Here is a 20,023-nt window from a genome sequence, read left to right as displayed (position 1 = left end):
TCTGAAGTCTAGAAACTAGCCTTGCTTTAGCATATGGAAATAATTAAAACAAAAGTGACATTTAAAACTTTTTTTTTTTTTTTAAGCAGAGATTGTGTACTGAGAGCACTGAGTTGCAGAGGACAACTGCCACAATTTAGCCAAAGTCTGTCCTTTGTTTCTTCCCAAGAATAAGAAATTATGTATCCTTATTTAGATAAATGTTGCAGAGTTGCCCATTGGTTTTAAATAAAAACTTATTTTGTCACTTAAATTATGTTTTTCTTGGGCCTTTTATGATTTTTCTGTAGCTAGCATGTGTAGCTGTGCACGTACGTGACTTCTGACCAAACCAGACCTTCTCCAAAAATACTGCTTCATTGTCATTTAAGGCATGCAATATTAGGGATTTTATGGACCACAAAGCTGACTTTATTTAAAATGAAAAAAAAAAAAAAAAAAAAAGAGGGTGAAAAAAAAAAGAAAAGAGAAGAACAGGCTGGGAGGAAGCATTCATTTCAGAACCATCAGGAATTTTGACATTTGAAACCTTTTCCTGTTGTGTTTTTTTTAATTTAAGCTCAAAATATTCAGCAGTTTTAGGGCAAATACAGAACCAGGTTGGGAATCTGATTATAAACTCCTCTACTGTAATCACTCTTTACAGTTCTCAGTCTTCCTGCAATGTGTTGAGATGCATCTGTGCTGCATGATTTAGTGCTGTCATGTCGTCTTTTGGGCTTTTTCCTTGAAGGGAGAAGCTGATGAGGTAATGGGAGAGGAAATGCATCAGGGAGGACAAATGAGGGGACTTCGCTCCGGTAAATCTTCACTATTCTTGAAGAAATTGGGTAGGGTGAAGCAGGTGGCTTTGTGTGTGGGAAATGAGAAGGAAAAAAGGAGTCAGAAACAGCACCTCAACACAGGGAGTCTGTTTCTGTGAGGATCTCATTATATAGATGTAGTATGAAAGTCATCAAGTAGTGTGAAGAGTTGAGGCTGTACCTCTCGTCTCTTCATGAAGCCAGCTCCATCCCCCCTGGCCTGGGTTCGCACGGAGGACGGGGAGTTGCGTTCGGCATTTGTTGGGCTTTGCTGTGGCAGTGATGTGGTTTACAAAAAGCTCTTCTGCACTCTCCTTTGGAGCCATGACGGATGTACAGCCTCCCCAGGGACCTGCTGTAGGCTCAGCACACTCAGGGGCTGGCTGGTGGCAAGCTCCCACTGCTTTGGGGGATCAAGCAGGAGAGAGTGTTCTGGCTAAAGGTGGTAAATGTAGCCGTGCAGCACCCTTTTGCCAGAGTAACTAATGACTATGCATTAATATGCATAGGGATAGTCCTGACTTCCTCTTACAGATTCGATTTTTTTAATCTGATTTTGGGCTTTTTATGTTGCGATTACTGCTTCTAATCCAGTTCCTTATGAGATGGAGTATTAGCTTGAGTTCTGACATCTGAAAATAGGACTAAACCCCTGTAATATTTATGGCAGTGCAGAATAATGAAAGCATAACATGCTACCAGGCCACAAATCAGGGAGATCTGGCAATACTTGGATCTGGAAGTCTGGCCTTTTAATGTGACACTGGTAGAAATATGGATTACGTTTGGCTACTTGGGTGCAGGCTTCCAGTTGCAACTTTGCTGAATTGTCATGGTTACCCCTTGCTGTTTGAAAACAAATTTGGAAGCCTACCTTATTGCTGAAAAACAAACCCAAATTTCTTACAAGAAATAAGGGTCAGATTTAAAACATAAAATATATGAAGAGCTGGCTTTCCAAATCCTGGAAAGTTGTATTTATAGATAAATCCTTTGCTCTTTCAAAGAGCCTGGCCTTGTGTCTGGCTGCAGAATGCATTAGAAAATCCTAGTTAGGGCTTCAAAGTACATTTTGCTCCCAGCTACTATGCAAAAGGCACCATATGTAGCTACGCTGCATACAAGGAGTAGCCTCGATGTTCATATGGGTACAGTAATCTGTGCCCCAACCATCTCGCTGGAGAGCTTTTCCTTATCATAAAATACAGGAGAAAGCCTAGCTGTTTAAAACCCAAATATTTGGCAACTCCAGTCTCAGCGCTGCTCCTCCACAGCCATGCTGGCTTTTAACTTCCTCTTTTTATTAAACTATTAAATTGGGAATTTTTATTACTCCCAATTTAGCACTTCTAATAAAAAGTTACAGTTAAAAGCCTCTGTGGGTACTGAAACTTGCAGCTGTGATTGCTCTTGATGAAAATAAAGACAAACTCGGCTTTTAAAGCTTGCCTGTGTCAGGTGGTGGCTCCAAATCAGAGGGAGCTTGGGTGGGATAGCAGCTGGGAAGGAATTACAGCAGCAGGAGGGGGACGAGGAGAAAGGAGAGAAGGTGACAGCAGAAAAGAAATATTAATTATGTTTGTGGTGCAGCTGTAGTTACAGTATGAAAATACCTCAAAGTTTAGGAATAATCAAAAGCCACTCACTGCTTTAATACAGTACTTATTTAAACATGACATCAGTATTCAGTAGTAGTGGCTTGAATCTCATTGGAGACGCTGAATAATTTTACTATTAATATATAGTTCTGTAGTGTATGGTGGTCCTGACTCAGAAAAGCTGTAGTAGCAGGGTGAGGTAGGATGTTGCTATGGATTCTGGAAAGTGGATATTTGAGACTGTTACAAGCTGTGAAGGACAACTTGACCTCTTGAACTGGGGATTCAAAGCAACAATAAAAGAAATTTTGATACAAAGAAGCATCTTATTATATCCAGCTTCCTAAACTAACGTAATTATTTTTTTTAACAAAGGAAAAAATACTAAAAAGTGCAAGAATATATTTTTAAACTGCGTTTCTGTGGGAAATAAATCTTTTAATTAGAAAAAAACACTGAGATGGAAACTCTGATATAATGTTCTAAAGTTTTCTGTCTTAAGTCAGACTTTTTTTACAGTCCCTTTTTCTTTCTGTAAGTATAATATGTGGGAGGAAAATAGAACTATATTTTCCATTAATAAAACTGAATTCAAAGTTAGCTGACTGGACAGCAGGAGTCAGTCCTGGGATGAAAGGAATATTACAGGCATGAACAGTGTCTCCTGCAAGGCCTTGGAAATCTCCAGGAATATTGCTCTTTTCTGCTGACTACTTTTCCCTCTGCCTAGGAAATGAGGCTGCTTCCCTAGAGGGAGGTTATGCAGCTTGTGATTTAATTTGTGTTTTGTTAAAAAAACCACAACAGCACAACCAAAAGCACAACACCAAACCCCAAAATAATCTAACACAGAACTGTAGACCTCTGAAGTAAAATGCATAACGGCATGACTGCCCACTCTTTCCTTGTGTATTTGGTGACCAGAGCTATAGCAACTGAACGGCTGGTCAGATGTCTCATGGTTTAAAAAGCAGTGCTGAAGGCTTGAGGAGAAAATGTTCTTTCATTGAAGAAAAAACTCCCTTTGACTTCTGCTGAGGCTTGATTTCATGCTTATGATCTGATGGTGCACTCTGTTACATCAGAGAACAGGTCAGTCCGTCCAGATCCATTTTCAAAAAAGCTCCTTAGATTGCACCTTTCAGCAATGCGACTGAGTTAAATTTAGCTCCCCTGATCTTGCTGAAATTTTCTTGAATATGACAGTGCTGAAATTAGAAGATAATCTGGAGGGGTTGATGAGTCTGAATAACCTTTGGTGCTGTCTATCTTTCCTCAGTTCTCCCATCTCTTCATGTTATGCGAATATGAGGCAACGTTTTTTAATCTATTGGAAGTCTACCTGAAGCCAAAGCCAGCATGTGCACACAGTAACTGGGTGACTTAGGATGCCTCTTAGGACAACTGATTTTAAGTGGTGGCAAGTATCAGCTTTCAGCCGTAATGCACATCTGTGGCAGTTTAGGAAACGTCTGTGCTCCCAGCTCCCCCCTCCCTTGGAGGGTACCCCTGCTGCAGCTGGTGGTGGGAGAAAGCGGGTGTCCTCTAAGCTGGCCCAGTTTAGTCCTGTGCTTTAATGCATGCCTCTTCTGTCAGCGGGGTATGCAGACATTTCTCAGACTTGGCTGATACTTGTGTTCCTCTCTCTGAATCTCCATCCATTTTGAATAACTCATTTTAGCTGGTGCTTGGGAAAGAAGCATATCACGTAAAAATAGTTTGTCTATTACACTGCCATTCTATTAATTGGCCTGACCTACAACACAGGCTAACTGGTTTTTCAAAAGGGAAAAAAGGTCTATTACCATGGACAGTATTTAGGTCCACAGCAGTATGTCTGTCTATGGCTGGTATTTAAATACACAGCAGTACGTCTGGCTTAAGAACAGTGTCTCCAGCATGCTTCTGGTGGGTGAAGAAAATACCGCTGCAATGAATGAGAACAGTGTAGAAGTGAACAAATGTTTTGATGTGACCCAGTGAAAAGTTAAACAAGATGACTCCGATGGAGGGAAAGGGGGAGAGGACTATGCCTTTATGATTGCACTAATCAACCATACTGACTGTTTATATTTCTCCAGGGCAGGACTCAGGGTGGGGGGACACATGACTGATTCTTATGAATATTTAATATATATATATTTTAAATGTTTAATCAACTCAGTGAATTAAGGAGACTTGCAATGAACAGATGAAGTATTAGACTCTGTGGAGTGAAGACAAGCATTTAAATTAAGAAAACAGCATGATAAGATTGTGCAAGCTGAGTCCAAGAACCCTTGATCTAGAGATTTAATGGATGGAAGGGAAGACAAGCAGGAATATATAAAAAGATCTTATTAGTGCCCTGGGGTTATCTGAGGAAAAAAAAGACTTTTCAGTGTCAGAAATTAATTTGAAAGTGTTTACTTTTCGTCCAGATATTTTATGAGGAACCTTATGGCAAAGTACAGAAAGAGTAGGATGTATAAAAATAAAAGTAGGGAAGGAAGATACAATATTTTTGAGGCTCTTTTACAGGATTTTTTCGCATTCCTGTACAGCATAGCTTTCTGCCTTTTGTAAAGGGAGATCAAAGCTGTAGGAGAAGCATAATCTAATGAAAGGCATCTGGGCCTTGGGATAAAAGGAGTAAGTGTCTGAAAAAGGATGACAAGTGTATAGTTTTTGTCAGACCTAACATGAAATCGGAGAAAGAAGTACACAACCTGCACCAATCTACCTGCCTTGCACCACCAGGAGTGGAGATCTGAAGCCATGGGAGGATACACATAGATATATTGCTTAATTTATAGAGGAATGAAAATGCTGCTGTTGTACAATTGAAAGAAAATGGCCACAATTTTTCAATACATGTACTATTTAAGAATGAATGTGTTCAAATTTTTGATTGAAAACTAACTGAAATGCAATCAGAGAATGATTCATGGAAGGTAAAATGCTTTTCATTTTTTGTCTTTCTTAAAACATAGGCTTTGGTTATTAATGTGGATTTATCGGGCTGTCATGTCATATCAAAAGCATTTCTAAACTGATGTAATAGATAGCAAGGTCTCTGAGAGGTCATCTTCAAAAAGTTGGGACTTGATGTGCATCTTTTTAAAACAGTTCTACTGTATCATTAAAGCTTAAACTTTGAGGAAGTATTAGTTTTTACTCCTTTACATATTTCTGGACTTTATGTATAAGTAACATAGGCGCTATTATAAGGGCTGGCCAGGTTCCTGGCCCCTGCTGCCAGTCTCTAGCAGCAGACAAATATCTCCTTTAGAAACTCTCAGAAGTTCTCAGTGTTGAGAATAATTAAGGATATGTGTATTCTGATTACCAGCAGAGAATGAATATTTTGCAATAATATCACTTCACCTTTTACCCAAGATTAAAACAAAAGTTTTTAATGATCTGCCTTGTGATCCATGACCTTAGCGCTGCCTGTAAACCCATGATTTTTTTGGTCTAATTGCCACCCTTCAGCACTGAGGTCCATGTCAACTTTGTGCTCCTCAGCATTCATTTTTGTGGGTTTGTTTTTCTTCGTAAGACATCTTTCTCCCTTTTGTTCCATGTGTGCCTTTATGTAACGCACTGTGCACTCTGTTCTTTAGTACTCTGGAGTGCTTCATATTTTCTTAATCTGCCTTTCCTCCTCTAATCTTCCTTGACCAGTATTTCTTTCATCTGTGCTTGAAACCGTTCACTCTCTTCAATCAATCTCTTTTGTGTGGTAAAGACTAGAACTTGATGATGAAGGTGGAGAGAAGCCTTCGGCCTCTGTGGTGGCCCAGGTGCATTTCATATAAGTTCCTGGTCTGTCAGTGAAACAGCCTAGTATTTCTTTACATGTGTCAGGCACTGCATCGCTGAGCAGCAGTGTCCTGATGGCCAGGTTCATAACAGTGCCATTTCCACGAAGCTGCATTCTTCTAGAGCCAACAGATATATGAATAAGATGAAAAATTATTTGCTTTGTGTATGGTCCTATAATTTTATAATCCAGATCTTGCCTAGTGTTTTGTTCCCTGATCATTTGCTGTTAAGATGGTGTGGAATTTCTTACACCATCCACACTGTGAATATGATCAAACTGCTTAGAACCTTTCAATTATTTGTTTAGCCATGCCTAAAGTTCATTAATGCATAGCTTAAGTAATTGGTACAATTCTGACCATACGAAAAATAAAATCCCACGTCTTGAATACTGAACATTCGTTCTTTATCTTTTAAACTGTCCATTTTCTATGTAAGGGGATGGTCAGATGGTGCAGAATTAGCACAAGCAACATGGCTGCTATCTACATGAACCACTTCCTCACACAGGATGAAGATAAGCGATGTTAAAGGGGTATATCAGGAGTCCCTGCTGGCTTCAGGATGCAATGCTCATGCCAGAGCTCTCTGAAGGAATTCTGAATTTGCAGCTCAATCTTCTAATGAATTTACTTTCCTTCTGTTGCTCACTTTTCTGTGTTTACTTTCTAAAATTGTTCTAGTAAATGATGGGATGCTTACTGAAATTTTATAGAATGTTTCCAGAAAGTAATCTTCTCAGCTCATAACCATCAAATCTTGGAACTGTCTTGTGCTCTTTCTTTGTCCAAGTAAATTTCAGAGACAGAAATCTTAAAACAATGTCCTAGTTTGTTTTTAATATAAAAGAAAAGTGTGTTCCTGAGAAACATGCAAATGGGAAGAGACAGCATCTGATAAATAGGTTGTATTGAAATATTTGTACAAAAGCTTCTCTGGAAACTGGGTACAATTTATTCATGGACACAGGGAACAATGACAGGACACTAACTTGCGACTTGACTTTCAGATATTCCCGTGGAGATTCTTACCAAAGTATTTAACTTTTCCAGGCAGAAGTAAAGGAGGTTGTGGAGAGGTTGAAACATCAATTTTACTTCTCCTGTCTTCCAGACTGGTCTCTTAATTCCTTTCCCTCTGGTCTCTAATCTCCCATTTGACCAATTAGATACAACAGCACAGTCAGACTTAAAGGACTAAATGGCAGTACAAATGCCTCAAGCCCAGCTGAGAGGTTTGTGCATCACTCTTCCATCCTGGGAGAACTAGAAAAATGCTGTCTCCAGCATGCCGTGTCCTAGTTCTGCTGCCTTCATATAGGGAATGCTACAGGCCTGTCTTACATCAGAGCAGATTGCTGCACAGGCTCCAATTGCATGCTAGCCTAGAACTCTTTACTAGCTTTAATAGCGTGCGTTAGCAGTAGTTATGTGCACTCCCAAATAATTCTTTAAAGGGAAAGTGTGAATATGTTCAAAGTAAACAATAAAAATACTTTTTCAGTTGAGGAAAAAAGCCTGGTGAAGTATAATAAGGAAAATGGTGAAGCTGCTTCAGGAGCAATAGGTGTTATCATAGGCTGTATATAGTTGAACAGGGTGCAGTAGAGCATCCCCAAACAATTATTTAGGCCCTTCACTTGCCATAACTAAGAGGTCTGAAAAGTGCCATCTGTCTCCACCATGTGCTGTTGTGCCCCACAGCAAGTGGCAGTGAGTGTGTGACCATGTTTATGTGTATAGATGTATATACTAAAAAAAATTGAGAGGTCTGGGATGCTAATCATTCGTGGGTTTGCAGACCCTTCCATCTGAAAACACTTCTCTGGCTGCTGCTGATCTCTGGGCTATCCTGGAGGAAATGACGGGAGCTGATGAGCATGGCAATACTCGTGTACAGCTGCTATTATCTTTTAGTTACTCTTTTAAATAGAAAATTGTGAAAGATATTTTCTTATACAGCCACAGAGTCTTATTTTCTCATATTTTTGGTGGTGTTTTTTGTTGTTGGGTTTGGGGTTTTTTTGTTTCTTTTTAAGGAAGGGAAGGTATTTGATACCATTGTAAATACTGATACAGAGATATTATAAAAACACTACAGCTGGATTAAATGCCTGAGTCCTTGGCTTGGAATAAAAGAATGCCTGAACAACTAAGAAGCAAATTCTCTATGTAAGAAAAACAGAAAAATACTTTCTTGTCTCAGAAAAAGTTCCCCTAATCTCCTAAGTGTGCAATACACTTCTCTCCGTTGCTGACCATGACTCATTTGTGTTATATAAATTCCACCATTTTGATGACCATTTAAAAGCTTGGAAGTCATTATTAACTATGCTGCTTATCTGTTATGCACTTCTCCATTATGATCTCTGTGTAACACCTTTTAGCCGGAGATAGTATTTTTCCTTTCTTGCTTTTGTGTTTTTCATGGTTCTTTTTTTTTGCTTTATGCACTTGCTTTTTTCTTTGAGATCATGAAATAGGTAAGCTGTTGCTAAGAAGCTGTTTTGAAAACATATTTGCTGTTCTGGCCTGAAAGACAGTCTGCTAAAGCATCAACTAAAGATCTGCCTTATGGTTCCTCTAAGATACTCTTCTTTCTCACGCGTACTGGCACAAAACGTGCTCCTGAAGAAGCCGCATGCCAAGCCCTTCTCTGGTAGGAGGCTGTACCTGTCCTGCAGAGCAAAAGCAGCCTTTGGAAGTGGCTGTAAACATCTAGCCCACTCAGTGCTGCTCATCGCTCACCAGCGTTGCTGCCCTGTGGCAGCCTGCCTGGGAGCTCTCATGCTGGGTGCTCCGTCTTTGCCACGGAGGATGTGCTCCAGCTCCGCTGAAGGCAGCATGGTTAGCGGGACTGCAGGGCTGCCCCTAACAGACAGTGCTGTTTCCTGTAACTTAATTCTTAGATAAAAGGTATTGAGTGACTCCACAGGGGGTTTTATAAAACTCAGCTGCATGTGTGGCTGAAGCTCCACTGTGTCATTACCCAGGGGAACCTGGTCAGATAGCTCTTTCCACTGCTGTGATGGTGTTTATGGTGAAGTTTTCGTTACTCAGATGACTTCCTTAGGTCTTGTGAAGGTGATTTTTACAGACATTTTGCAAATAAGGTTCTGAAGAGGGATCTAGTGGGCAAAATCACCAAAAATCTTGTTCCATCAACTGGCAATGTAAGGTATTTTCATCTAGCGATGTTTTTCAGGGGGTTGTATTTAATTGTGGGTTTTTTTTCCTTCATGTTGGTGGGTTTTTTTCTTTTTTTTTTTTTTTTCTTAAAAACTAGAAATATGGCTTTTTTCTTGTAGGTAGCTTTGCTATTAAGTAGTCTCACCAGCCTTCTACTTTTCCAGATTTTCTCCAGTAGCAAATAGTTTTGGGGTTTCTCCTTTGCTTTCATCCCCCCCTCCTTTTCACCTTTTTCCCGTTCCAGTACGATAAAATGGACAATAAATAGAAGGCCTGTTCATAGTAACAGATTGAAGAAGAAGAAAAAAAAAAAAACAACAGGAAGACCAGAAACCTGAAAGATGTAATAAAAACCAGAATAACTCTGATCTGAACTCTCTCTCTTGAGTCTGAATTACTTTCATGTATAATTTTGGCCACTAGAGTCAGATCACTTGCAGAGCCATTGCAGTTTGTATCTAAATCAGGAATTAAAGATATTGGTCAGATAACCAGGTTACTTGGTCTCCAGGTGAGAGGAAAGTGGCTGAAGTTTGGAAGAAAAGGCAAGGTGGTCAACACATCCATTTGACCAGTTAAGTGGTTTGCTGTGAAACATTAACGCTGAGGAAAGTCTTTAATTCATGGTGACAGGTGCAACGTGAAATCCATTTTGTTTCTTACCACGTATTTTATGGAATTGGAAAAATAAACCAGATGTTATAAACAAACCAAACAATGTTTTTATAAACATGACAGAGTCTCTACTCCTGGTTCACTTTCCTCACTCATCTTGACAAAAGTTTACAGTGATGTTTACCAGGAGATCATCAGATACTTTTAGGTATGGACAGTGACCACTGTAAAACCATCAGTTCTAATATCACATGGATAGTTGCTTCTTTTCAGGTGGTGGAATTAATTTGATTGGGGTTTTACTTTTTTCCTCTGAACACCTGTGCTTTTGCAATGCTCTGGGCTTTTCTAGATTGTAGTGTTGTTTAATATGGCTTTAGGTATCATTAAATGAGTATGAAATAGGGCTCCCATGAAATGGAGACAGGTTCACAACTCAGAATATCATTCAGACTTGCACATGCTTGTTTAATTTCTCACAATGTCAGAGGATCTGAGGTCTTTAAGATCAGTAACAGCATGAAGAAGAAAAGAATTAATAGAAATATATATATATATATATATATATATATGGAAAAAACGTTAGTTTTTCTCAAGAAAAGCCTTGAGGATTTTCCACTTGGTTATCAGACAACAGTCTTAGAAAAACAGAGAAAGTATCTTTCACAAAGTAATGATGGATCAATAGCTTCTGGTTTTTTTAACACCATTGTCTGCATCTAAATTTTATCTCAAAGCTGCTATTGTTTAAGGCTGGAACCCATGAGAATACATTTTCCTGGTTTTATATTCTTTCCTGAATCATCTCTTACAGCAAACAGGCTTCTTGGCTAAGTGGACCATGTCTGACATGGTGTGGCCGTTCTTGTGTTTTCACTTGTGCTCTCTTAATGTACCAAAGCATGGAATCTTAAACTGAGGGGGATGGAGCCTCCTCAGAGATAAATGTCAACCTCTCGCTGAAATTGCTTGTGGTGGTACATAGAGCATGCAGCTTTTAAAGAAAAAACTCTGAAGAGGTGATGTGATTGTGATGCTGGGCCAGGTCCATAGGGACTGCAACCAGGGAAAGCTTCTCTTGGATTGGGCCTTAGTACAGCACCTTTTATCTGCATCTTTCTTTACTCAATATTTAGCAGCTTAAAAATCATTGTTACAAATAAAAGAAAGTTGCTTTTAAAGCATTACACAGGCTTTGACCCTTTCTTTGACCACAGTTATTTTAGCTTTCATTCAGTCCTACTGGAACTGCCACTTCAATCTTTGGCTTTTGATTTAATAGACCCCTGTCAAAGCCTGCATAAAACTGATTTTAAAAAAACATAGAAACAGACAGAATGTATTTTCTTAATCTTTCAAATTGATGTTTTGTTTCGTTCAGATCTTTGTAAAAAATCAGTAGTGGGACTTGAAAGGCTGCATTTAAATAAAACAAAATCTAAAATAGAAGAGAACAAACCCCAAACCCAGATTGCTGTGCACTGAAGGTATGATTTCATGCATTACAGTTTAGCTAAGAACTGCTCAAGGAAAAGCTTCAACAGCTTGCCAGGGGCAGTCTCTATAAGCTGTGGCTGCTGTTAGAGCCTGCTGTAAATATTCTGCTGTTTTAAAACTGGCAACTGCTAAACTTGGCACAACCCATGTGAAATGCTTAGATTAAAAAAAAAAAAATTAAAAAAAATTCTTCCCCTTCAGAGATAATCATGTTAATAAATGCCAAGAAGAACAAACAATCAAAGCGCTGATGAGGACTCATTAGTAAATACTGTTATCTCACTATTTCATTCATAAAGCTGCATCAGCCAGGTGCTTGGAAACCAAACCAGTTTCACTTTTTAACAGCAAATCTACTAAACTGCAGTGGGTCTGTCTTTATGGCACATCTTTCTTTATGTTTGCTGAAGTAAAGCAGTTGTGCTTGGCACTTCGAGCAGATGGTCTGGGTTCTCCAGTTCTACTGAGAACTATATTTGTAACTAATGCAATATCTGTAATACAATTTCATGTTATTGTTAATTTTTTGTAAATGAACTGTTTATAAAGAAGTTTCTCAAAGCTAGGACTGAACTTTCTGAATCCTATATAGAGAACTTTCTACATCTGAAAAACTGCGGCAAATAGTTTTACATCTATTTATAAGCCATGCTTTTACCATATTTTATGGTTTAGATTTCTGTTTCTCCTGAGTTCTCCTTCCAAGTGTTACACAGATCATGTACTTGGAATATACTCCACATGCTGGAAAAGTAATAGCATCAATGATTTCTCTTTAGATGTTACCTCACTTAAACAAGACTATTTAAGGAATATGGTACCTGTGCTTGATGAAGTGGGGTGGAAACTTTTATCTTAAGCATGGTTTTCTATTTATTGTCATTAATTCTGAAGCATTTTTAGCTGCTCTTGCACATTCTGAATTGCATTAGTGCTGCTAGGACTAGTTGCCTGTCCATCCATTCATCTCCCTTGAAGTATTTCTTATGTTTAACATGTTCTTAAAATACAGCATGTTCAGTAGCCAAGAAACTTCTGTTTCATCCAGCACACGAGCCTCATGACGTGAGTGTCTTCCCATATGAGCACTGAACTTTTGGTACTGGCTGCCTCAGGATCTGAGTGGAGGAGAGGGTTCCAGAACAGTGCCTGCTGGCAAGGTGAGTGGCATACTGGACTTGTCATCAGAACACCTGTGTCTTACATTCAGCTTTGCCATGAAGCTGCTGTGTGAATGTGGATACAGAAACTGTCACTAGCTAATTTCCTTTGTGCTCAGGCCTGCCCATCAATCTGTGTCTTAATCAAGACCTTACTCATATTGGCACCTCAAGGAGTTACTCCAATAGTCTTTAAGTCCCAATAGTAAAGGATGCATTATTTTATTTTATTTTTTTTAAATTTATTCCCCCCCCCCCCCCCCCCCCCCCGCCCATGACATAATGCAGGCTGTTTGCTCTCAACTAGGAGTGCTGTAATTTTTAATGAAGGTGTAGGTGCCTAGCTGCTATAAACAAGCATCATTTCTTCAGCTCGAAAAAAGCTCAGCAGCACTGTTTAAGTATCCCTGTCATTTTGCGGGGCAGGAGGACAAATTTAAGTGGTTATATTTACAGGTGAAACAGTGCTACCTCAGTTCTCCAAGAGCAGATTTTAGATGTAAGCAGCTGCCCAAAGAAATACATAAGTGAGAAGAGGCAGATTCCCAGCAGATATCAATTATCTCAGCCTCATTCACTTGAGTGGATCTGCCAGTTTACTGCAGGATTTGCAGCGTGATGCTGGCAGAGAAATAGGGGATATCAGCAAAGACATCAGTCACTTGTTGCACAGCAGTTTGTCTGGCATGTGGTCATTTGCTACAAATTTCCCTCAAAAGCTTTACATCTTCTTGGAGCACTGAGCTATTTCCTATGTTAAACTTCATGCACTTCAGTGTCCTAATAGAATTTCTTATATAGGCAATGTGTAACGTTCTAGCTGGCAATGCATGTCTGCAGATGTGTATACATGTATATAAAATCAGGAGTCAATGGCCAAACAAGAGGTAATTGGGTTCTAGAGTTAAAATACCAAGCTTTCAGAGATGTCTTTGCAGCTATAGAGGGGTTTTGAAGCCAAGAAACTGTGTGGGGCTAGAAGCTCCTTCAGGAAAGACACAAAGAGGGAGAGATATTAGTTTTTCCTGTCTCCAAGTTTCTGCTATATCACCAATGCCCATCGGATGTCATATCAAAAGTGTTTTCATGGTCGTGCAAATTGAGCATAAAACTTCAGCTTCCATTTTAAAATTTCCAAATTTGCATCCTCTTTGACTGTACCAGTCTCCTCACCTGTAATCTGTCTGTACTTTTCACTCCAGATACTTGCCAGGTAGGAAATTCCAGACTGAAGTCTTATTAGCTGTGGGTACTACGAACTCAGAAAATGATCATGAGAAAAACAAACACCAGTTCTCAGTCATCTTTCATCTGAGAAAGTTCAGGTCCTGCTGGCAATTTGCATAATGGCTAATAAATCTTGCTCTCAGGACAACGTTTTCTTCTATTTGATGATATTATTTGGCTTCAGAGAATCATATCACCTTCCATGCCAGCATATCTTCCATTTTGCCTGTGTTTACAAGAGGGCATACATTTCCAATTTCCCTTTCTCATCAGGCATCAGCAGGAGTTTCCATCTAGCTCCATCAGAACAGACACCCTGGGAAGATCTAATCTCCACTTCTTTTCTTTACAGGGTTTGTCATAGTTGGTCATACAGCAAATCAGATTTCCTGGGGGAAAAAGGATTATATATTCTTGTGTTTCTCCACTAGGTTGTTTTGGTACGGTAAGTGCTCCCTCTTATATAGCAGAGTGGGTGCACAGCCCTCCCAACCATATAACTGTTATATCCAGCCTTGGAAGCAAAACATATAAAGCTCCTCCTAACATCACTGTTTGCAAGCTTTTGCTGTAGGCATTTCTCTGCTGTCTCTGTTCTTAGTATTTTCTATGTCAGAAATTTCTAAACCTTTTTTGTGTTTTGTGTTTTTTTGTATGCATGCATTTTTGTATCCATGCCCACACCTTTTGCTGTGATACAGAAACTCTAAAGAGGTCAGAAAAGATTACTCAGACATTTTGGGGGCTCCAACACTCCAATCATATGATGTTCACAAGGCGTTTTATGTGGAAAACGGGGGTTTTCTGGATTATAAAAATATTTGAAAGTACTATCTGTTTAACTTCTTCCATTACAAACACTAACAGAAAAAATCAATAAAAAAAAAAAAGTTGTGTTTTTTTTATATGAAAAAACCAAGTTTTTCTATTTAGTCTTTGACAAAACAGATGTTTTAGTTCATAAAATAGCAAAACATTTTTTTTTCCTGAGGAGCTACAACAGCAAATTTGGGAAAGTAAGATTTCCAGAGTAGGACTCTGACATGAACATAAAAAAATATCAAAAGAGTCAAGACATGCACAAGAACTCTTACAATATACTGAAAAGCCCATTAATAAGTCAGGTGCATACTCAGCTAACCCTATGGAGTCTAGGCCTCTTCTTTATTCCTCTTGAAATCTAGAAAACTTTGCCTAAGGAAGTTTTGGAGGGTACCTTTCTGTTCTGCTTCATCCCACAAAGCAGTGACATTAGGTGCCACGCAGCCCCCCACCTCCCCTTGCCTTATTCCCTCTATCCCTACCCATAATTTTGCACTTGCTCCTTTATGACCTTTCCAGGATATTCGTGTGCTTTACCTCTTTTTAGATGGCAACTGTGCTCTCAGCTGCCACACTGCTGATTTACTTGATTTCCAAGTTTAATGTGGCCCATTTTTGTGCCATGAAACGCAAACAGTTGCAGGAAATTTAATTGAAAACATGAACATATAAACTCAGAAGAAAGCACAAAATGGAATTTACAGAGATAGCTGAAAATAGCCATGGCCATATGGATTTTGTTGAGTATGTGCAATATGCTGATGCCATCTTTTTTTTGGTAGCAATTATCTGCTCTCTATTTTCAAGTCCTGTAATTCTTGTTTTACGTTTAGCATCTCAAAGCAATTCAGGAGAAATATACTTTAAGCATCATTACTACAGAAATTGTTAAAGTGGGTGTAAACATTTTATAAGCAACGTGTTCAGTCTTATTTTTTGCAGTGGTTTTTGTTGTTGTTTTTTTTTTTGTTTTGTTTTGTTTTGGGTTTTTTTTTCCACTATGAAAACTTTATTTTACAGGTGTTAGATTACTGGGCTACAAGTTAATAGTGTCCCTGCCTAGCAATGAAGTTGGTTATTACTGACTCTCATCGTGAGTTACACTACTGAGAATTTTTTCATTTCTACTAGTTGTTGTTAAAAATGCTGCATCATCACTATGAATCTTTTATATTGTAAAGTATATTTGACGTACTGTGAATCTCGCTGTTTTCTGGTGGAATATCAGCTATAAGTAACTTGAAATAATAATTTGAGATCATATTTAAGGAACAGAGTGTTTTCGGATAATAGATAGCTGTATTCTGCAACTGACTTTGCATTTGTATTTTCTGGATTCATAGGAAAAAATGGAAAATATTGTCCTATATGCTTGTAATAATATTTTAAAAGTAACTTCAGGGAGATGAGTGATCTATTGCTGCCTTGAACTAAAGCCTCGAGAAAAGGGGCTTCAAGAAACTCTGTGGTATTTCAGCTGTGACTTTCTTTGATGCTGTCATGAAAGGGGAGATAGCATAACCAATGTATCTGCAAGTCCAGGTGAAAAGTATCTTGTTTTGTAAAGCACCCATTTCCAGCATTAGGATGTAGGATAGATGATCATCGTACATAATAGGATAAATGTTGGAAGTTTTATTAGCATTCTCCTAAAGTCAGGGCAGCTGTTAAGTGACCCAGTCCTCTTTGTTTCTCTAGAAGCCATTTCTACAGGCTGTTAGCTCCATGTCAGCAGCACCCTTTGTTTCACAGGCTGTTGTTTTCTGCATCTATCAGTCTCGTCCCCTTGGATTGCTCTGTGGCATGTTCTATAAATCACACTTTGGCAAGAGACATCAGGGGATTGTTTTCTTTAGAGGTAATATTACTTGGCATTGATAGGACACATCAGAGGATCACATAGAACTTTACTAAGAATAAACTGAGCTTCATAACATCCCTCTGGAGCCAGTAAGTATCATCATTCCTATTTTTTCAAATATGAAATTTGACGTTTTGGTGTATCTTATGGGACGTTCTCTTTAGCCTTCATATTCTGATCTTAAACTCATGGCTGAGTGGAGTCCTTATGTCCTTCACATGGTAAATGTCTCATGTGATGCTTACTGTTTATGCTGCTCTCCGGGGAGTCACAGAAAACATGAGATGGCCTTGGCTGCCTGGAACTGACTCCAAGGGATCTTTTCTGAATGAGGATGGAGGCAGAACGTCTTCTCCTCTCTGTTACTCCCTGGTCAGCTGTCAGAAAGATGTACATTAGTTCCAATCTCATTTTGCCACAAATCCATGTGGAATTGAGTTTCTTGACCCAGAGTGCCCAGTGGAAGCTGGTGAAGCCAGCTGAAGCAGGGCCGTTACAGCTGGGTAAGCCTAAATGTGTTTGTACCAAAGCTTATGAGACACATGAAGTTGGTACAGCTGTGTGTGATTCCAGGGAGAAACTCTGGCTATCAGATCTTGAATGCATAGAAACCTGGAAAACTCAGTTTCACATTTATATTTACACAGTGGTGGAACGAGAAACATGAGCTGTAGGGGTCAGATGTCTTTGTACTCCTGGCTCAGTAATGCAAATCCCTAGGTGTGGGTAAACATGAATAAGACTCATGCTGTTTTGTTTCAGTTCAGGAAGCTGGACAAATGAGGGTGGGGAAGGATTCAGTCAACTAATCCTGTCCTGAGGTTACAGTCAGAGATGGCCCTTACGTGACAAGGACAGAAGTTAAGAAAATTCCAACCAAACAAAAAACAACAGCTGGTCTTTTTTTCTGAGCATTACCTATAGATGAATATGAACAATATCTCTTCCCATAAATGGTAAATTATGATGACATGAGTAGGGAAAATTGGCTGTGCTCCTTCACTATCCCAGAAAGCTTTATCTGAGTTATATCTGGGATGGATTGTCACAACTTAAAGCCCTGGTCTTCAAGAAGAGATGGGTGTCCACTTGAGAGGTCCAATACTGGAGAATGTCAAAGAATAAATGACCAAAAATATGCCAGACACACCCCACCCACCCCCCCCCAGAATAAGAAACTGCCGTGTATTTTAGACAAGGGACTTGTAAAAACATGCATTAGTGTTGAACTGCCAGCTAGAAGATAGAGTCAATTAGTGCCTCGATTAAATTAAATTGTGCCAGAGCCCTAGCTGGCATGAAATGGCACAATTCTGTTAACTACTGGAGCTTCAATAATTTGCAACAGGTTAGGATCTGACCTCTCACCAAGTTATACTTTGGAAAACTCCCATTGATACCTATCAGGTTAAGGACAACTGTATTATCTATCTAGAGTATATACTACAGACTATAGATTGAAGAACAGTATCTTGGCTTTAAACAGTGGCACTAGTGTTATAAGAAAGTGTTTCAGGATTTCTTTTATCTAGCTGGGATGTTCCACTTTTTGAGTATTTCTAAAGGACAACTTGAAAAACTGCATGTATCACACAGGAGCAATTACCTTTAAACTCAATGTTCTTTTTGCTCAGCTTCTCCCTTTTTCCCCTCTCACTATATTTCACAACATTATGCCCAAACTATTTAAACATAAGTGTTTGTGGAAAGATAAATACAGCGTGCATGTAGTCATTAAGGCTGAAACGTGCTTTTAATGTTAAAAGGAAAAGGTGTTCCCATAACTTGATAATTATTCAAAAGAAAGGGAAAGGCTTCTAACATAGTGAATGGTCTAGTCTGTTGGAAAAAGATCTAAAGGCTAATTTTTGTTTCGCTGCTAAAAAGAGTTCGTGATAATGAGGCTGACATTTGCCAGTTGTTCTTCTCTATTTTTTACTCAGAAGGAATCCTAACTAGCCTTATGGCTATAGTTATGGGTAAGGTCATTTTTGCTTCATTCTTTTTTTGCTCCGTTACTTCACGCTGGATTTGAAATGGAGTTTGTTTTGTTTTAACAGTTGCTACTCATTGCTTCCAAAAGTGACAGTCTTGGTACAACACAAGGGGTTGCATTTCATCGTGAGCTGCGTGTGTGTTTCTGTGAGCATGGGAGCAGGAGGGTGAGGAAAATAAACCTAATCATAGGGGGCAAATTATGCTTATACAGAGGGTGAAACTTACACAATGTAGTGACATACTCCGTGTATAAATAACGGTGTCACAAGCTGGCTGTATTTCCTGATGAAGAAGGAAATTTATGTATGTTCTTTCTTCTGATCCTGACATGTACAGCTCAGCCCCTCCTGGGACAGGCCTCTGTGGTCTGCAGCACACTGCTCTGCAGAGTTAGCGTTGGTTTTGGTGAGAGATCTTTGGTATATGTGCCTGTACTTCTGCAAGATGATGGAAGTGAAACACAGGTACCTGAGTTTGTAGGGAAAGTCGAACATTTTCTTGCTTTTGGCCTGAAAACCTTCTGATTCCATATGTGGAGTTTAGTTGAGGGTACTGGCCTCTCTGATGGCTAGCAAGATTAATGAGATGTGTATTGTTTCTTTATTTGCTGGATGATGCTTCAGAGCCAACTTAAAAGACCGAAGACATTACTCTGATACTTCCTGAGTCAGAAATTTTCCTTTTGTTCCACCACTTTCCAAACTTTAATTAATATGTGCTAACACTAAACAACAGAGACTTGGTAATTGATTGTGTGTGAAAAAAATTGGATCAAATATGTTTAATTATGAATGTGCATGTGTATATAAGAGAACAAAAGACTAAAGGAAATACGATACACACAGGGGCTATGAAATAAAATAGACATCCCTTAGTGCTGAAAGCCATGAACTGTCAGGCATTTCAGTGATTTGTCACCTCTGCATTAACCACTAACTCAAAGTATTAATGATAAAAGCAGATAATTATAGTGCTGTCCACTAACAAAGAAGTTGTTACAGCTGGGTGAATAACAGGTCCCATAAAGTTGTCTTAAATTTGTGTTTGCACAGCAGATAGCATTCAGTGAGCTCCTGTTAGCTCCGGAGATGTTTGTGAAAGGGAACTTCTTCTTTTGTGTGTTTTTATGTTGTAATATCAGAGGAAGAATCAAAGGGTAAAAACCGGATGGTGTGACATGTTTTAAACTGTCTACTGCAGAGGGATAAAGCCAAAATGGCCTTCTGAAAGCCAAAGGCAAACCTATGGGGTGGCTACAGAGCTTGCAGTAGTCAGGCTTCATTTCCTTCTAGTGTAGTGAAGTATGGTAGTGCATTTTTATAGTCTCTGTGATATGCTCTCTGCTTTATTCCTTACCCTTTTCCTGGCAGTAATGAGTACTGGCTGCTGCGTGACACAAGAATAGGAAGTGTGCTAGTGAAAACATTCTGCTGTAGATGTTCGTATG

The sequence above is a fragment of the Falco punctatus genome (assembly GCF_963210335.1).
Source record: "Falco punctatus genome assembly, chromosome: 13".
Classification (NCBI taxonomy): domain Eukaryota; kingdom Metazoa; phylum Chordata; class Aves; order Falconiformes; family Falconidae; genus Falco; species Falco punctatus.
This window is presented reverse-complemented; position numbering follows the sequence as displayed.